Source organism: Pteropus alecto, unplaced genomic scaffold (genome assembly GCF_000325575.1).
Source record: "Pteropus alecto unplaced genomic scaffold, ASM32557v1 scaffold78, whole genome shotgun sequence".
NCBI lineage: Eukaryota > Metazoa > Chordata > Mammalia > Chiroptera > Pteropodidae > Pteropus > Pteropus alecto.
Window position 1 is genome coordinate 12,342,792 of NW_006443124.1, and position 4,929 is coordinate 12,347,720.

Consider the following 4,929-nt stretch of genomic DNA (forward strand, 5'->3'; position numbering starts at 1 on the left):
TTTGCATTTTAATTATCTTTCATTTTTTCCCAAGTACAGGTATGAATTTCAAGTATTAATTTTAGTTAACAGTAACTTGAGCAAGAAGAGTGTTGGAAAAAAAGAGAGAGGCATAAATTTTATGTGCTATACATTATTTATACCATTTACCTCCAAATAAATTATACATATTTATGATGTTTCACTTTCCTCTTACATAAAATAGAATAATAATTCAAGCCTTTTTCACAGAATTTTATAATAAATGACCAATATGTTAAAAAATTCAGGAATCAGAAACTTTTGTGTTTCCTTTTTGTATCCCTCCCATGTTAATGATTTTTTGCTTTTTATCGCATTTCCCCTTTCTAGCTAAGGTTCTGCTTTCCACTCTTAAATTATCTTTAATAAATGAAGTGTCAAATCAAACTTTTGCATCCGAATTGCACATAGCCCTCCTAAAGCAAGAAAAACAAGAGAAATAAACAAGATTCATGAATAACACACCCACATTATTCCAACATCTTTCATGGTTCTTTTAAATATAATTCATTAACTCAGTGCCAAGACAGCATCTTTTTGTTCTTCTCTGCTTTATATAGATACTCTGTCAAATGTTTGAATTCCTGTTTTTGTATTATTAAAAAGAAAAGTAAAAGGAAATCATTGTGTAGAAAAATTGACATGTTCGTAAAAGTAAATGGTAAAATCAGATTGAGAGGAAAGATTCTTCATGAAGAGACACACTCACTATAAGTGAAAGAGTTCTGTCAAATTTCTCATTATTTCATCTCTATTTATTTATTAAAGATTAAAAATAAAAACTTTTGATGTGTATGGAAAATGCTAAGGTGAGAATGTACAGTTTTATTTCTGACTCTTGACTTCAGTAATGTAGAAATGAGGTGTTTATTTCATGCAGAATCTAAAGAAATATTGTAGGGTGGATTAGAGAAACTTTTGAAACAGATAAAGGACAGTAATGAGAAAAACATCCTTTCAGAGTGTGTGTGTGGTATGTGTGGTGTTGTGTGTGTGTGTGTGTGTGTGTGTGTGTATGTGATTTAAATGTTATGGTGAGTAAAGGCAATACAGTGTAGAGATTAACAGCACAGGCTCTAAGATCAGATAGTCTGGATTGAGTTCCAATTCTCTCACCTCCCAGCTGTCATAGAGCAAATTATTTAACATCTGTAGGGCTCAAGTTTTTAATCTGTAAAATGAGTATATTAATAGGCACTAACTGTGTGTGTGTGTACGTGATTTAAATGTTATGGTGAGTAAAGGCAATACAGTGTAGAGATTAACAGCACAGGCTCTAAGATCAGATAGTCTGGATTGAGTTCCAATTCTCTCACCTCCCAGCTGTCATAGAGCAAATTATTTAACATCTGTAGGGCTCAAGTTTTTAATCTGTAAAATGAGTATATTAATAGGCACTAACTGGTAGAGTAATGCATCAGCAGTTAGTCTTGGTTTTGTCGTTTCATTAACTATTTTCTAGAAAAAGAATCTTCGAATATAAAATAATAATTTAAATATATCCAGCATAACAAGGGAGATTTTTTGTTTCTTAACAACAATGAAAGCTTTTCTAATATCTTTGTTACATCAAGCCTCACAAAATGTTCCTCCTTGGCACGGATAACTTCCCCTCCAATTTTGCGGAGGAAAACAAGCCATCGAAAAGAAATTTCATCGTCTTCCCACCACCAAATTTAGCAACTTTCCTTCATTAACACTTATATTTTCATTTTCCATCCTGTATCAACAAAAGATATGTCTTTCCCTCTTCTCTAGCTATACAACTGCCAAGATCATTTTACTGTATTTAGGCTAATTCAACCCAAATTCATATTAAGTCTAGACTTTTTCCCTAAGCTCCAGATTCACATCCAAGAGCATATGTGAAATCTCCACTGGAATATCTCAGAGATCCCTCAATGTTCACATATCTAAGAAGAAACCTTGAAATGCTCTCCCACGGCAGCCTGGCCTTCCGGTGTCCTCCGTCATCATCCTGGTGTCTCAAGCCAGGAAAATGAATGACTGTCACTGATTCCTTTCTTTTCCTTGGCTCTTACCAGCAAGTTCTGTTGATTTTATATCTTAAACATCTCTGTAATTCATATTAATAAAAATTTAAAAGAGAATTTTCACCATGTTAATTCAACCTTTTAAACGTTGTTTTGGTTTTTCAGTTAAAGATGATAGAGAAAGGCTCTTTTTATCCCAACCCCACGAAACCCACTAAAAACAACCAAAAGAATACACAGAGAAAAAGTCTTGATTTACAATTATATGATAAAACATAAGTTATGTCTGCCATACTGGGGAATCTAGACCAAAACAAGGGAGAACATTAATAATAGCACAAATAGGCTTAAGTTGTGAACAAGAAACATTTGTTTAAAAGCAAATGATTTGGTCCTAAATGAGCAACAAGATCTGGAAGGAGGGGAAGGCCAACAAAATTCACAAGGATTATAAGCTGGGCAGGGACACAGGGAAAGCGGAACAGAATGAATGATTATGTCCAGATTATAACCTGGACTGTTCATGGATGAACAAAATGGGGTGAAGGCAAGAGGAGAGACAGCTATTACCTACCACCAGATCTCACAACAGAATTGTGACACAAAAGCACTTGATATGTCTGAAAGACTGCTAGGACACTGAAAGCTGAGATCAGTGGTGTCTCAAGGCAGATGAAATCACAGGGTTTTTAAGATGAGAAACCTAAATCTATAGTGTTCCAACTCACATCACTTCCACCTCCGCCCAGTTCTCTAACTATATTCTTCAAATAATTTAATCCATTAAGAGCAGAAGAACAAAGAAATTTTAAAATATGTATAGACTCTCCAAAAAAAGTTGGGAGGAAAAACGAAAAGCTGGCAGGTAAAGAAAACTTTGCAAGAACAATTTCCCAATAGATCAAGAGTTCAGGCAGATAATTCTTTGTGGTCTCAAATAAATTTTAGACAACATTACCTTTCATAAAAGAAAAACTCACAAAAGAGATAAATGAGTTGCTAAGGCAGCAGAAGAAAAAAAGTGAGCTAGTTGAATATAATAATAAAATTAGAAAAAGAGAAAAGATATATTAAAAACAACTAAAATAGGATTAAGATGACTTAAACCACATTCAGATACATGTTGACAGCCAAGATGAAATTATAAAGACTAATGGAAAAAAATAAATTTATTGATATGATTATGGAGAAGATAGAATGAAGACCACACAGCGATCTATTACATATATAATTAGTATTTGTGAGGCAGAATTTAAAATGAATGGAACCGTTTTCTTTGGAAACATGGCAGAGTGATAGATGGCCTCAGATCTCTCCCCTTGAATCAACAATAAGGTGAACATCTAAAACTCAACAAAAAACACCCAAACTGCACACCAGCACGTCTGAGCGTGAAATCTGTGCATAAGAGGTACCACAGGTCAGAACCCTGGGTGTCGGGTGGTGGACCGGGAGTAATAAAGAAGCTGCCTCTCACAGCCACCGGAGCTCCCTGCAGTAGGAGGAGGAGGGGAGAAGGAGCGGCAAGTTCCCGGAGCAGCCCTGCCTGGGAAAGCTGCAGGACCCAGTCATCAGGGCAGAATGCAGAGAAGTGGGATGGAACTGTGGTGGAACAAAAATTGATTTTTGCCAGCCGGGGTTGCAAAACTGAGGCTGAGCCACAGCCCTCAACCCTCAATCCAGAGAGCATCTCATGCATACCATCCGAGACCAATCACTGCGGAGCTCCAGAGGAATGTGAGCAAAGGCTGCTGAGACTGTCACTGACACTGACAGGACTGAAACTGAGGGCAAGTGTGATTAAATAACTACAAGAAAATTTAAAAAGCATTATTAAGACTTTATATAAAGCAGGGATCCAAGAGGCTTAGACACCACCTACTGGAAACCAAAAGAAAAGTGCCTTCTTTGCAATAGACTAAAGAGAGACCTTTATAGAATAAATTTTCTTTCTGGAAAAACAGTAGCATACACTTCCATTAGTGCCCAGGCACAGAAATAGTCCATTAAGCACCATGAACAACCAAGGTGACAAGGCATCTCAGAAAGAAAGAGAAAAGTCTCCAGAAAATAAGCTTACAGACATAGAAATATGAGACTTAAATGACAGAGAATTCAGGATAGTACTTCTGAAAAAACTCAATGAGATCCAAAACAATTCAAATCAATAATTTCAGGAATTTAAAAAACAACTAGATGAGCAGAGCAAGGAGATTGAAACCCTCAAAAAGAACTAAATAGAACTTCTGGAGATGAACACACTGCAAGAATTGAAAAATGAAATACCAAAAATGAAATAGAGTTAACCAAACGGAGAAAAGAATTAGTGATATGGAAGACAGAAATCTAGAAATAAAACAGAAATAAGAAGAGAAAAAACCAAAGTATGAAAAATAATGAAAGAGAAATTCAAGACCTAGCTGATACCTTCAGGAGAGGAAACATAAGAATAATTGGCATTATCGAAGGCCAGGAAAAGGAACAGGGATAAGAAAGCATTTTCAGATAAATAATTTAGGAGAATTTTCAAAATCTAAGGAATGACCTGGAGTTTGGAATTCAAGAAGTCAACAGAATACCCAATTATCTCAACCCAAAAAGGCTTTCACCAAGACACATTGTATTAAAATTATCAAAAATCAATGACAAAGACAGAATTGTCAAAGCAGCCAGGGAGAAAAAAACAGTAACGTATAAAGGAAAACCCATTAGATTATCATTGGACTTCTCAGTGCAAACCTTACAAGCCAGAAAGGAATGGAATTATATATTTAAACTATTAAGTGAAAGGAACTACCAGCCTAGAATAATGTATCCAGCTAAGCTCTCCTTTAGATATGAAGGAGAAATTAAGACTTTTCCAGACATACAAAAATTGAAGGAATTCTCCACTACGAGGCCTGTACTACAGGAA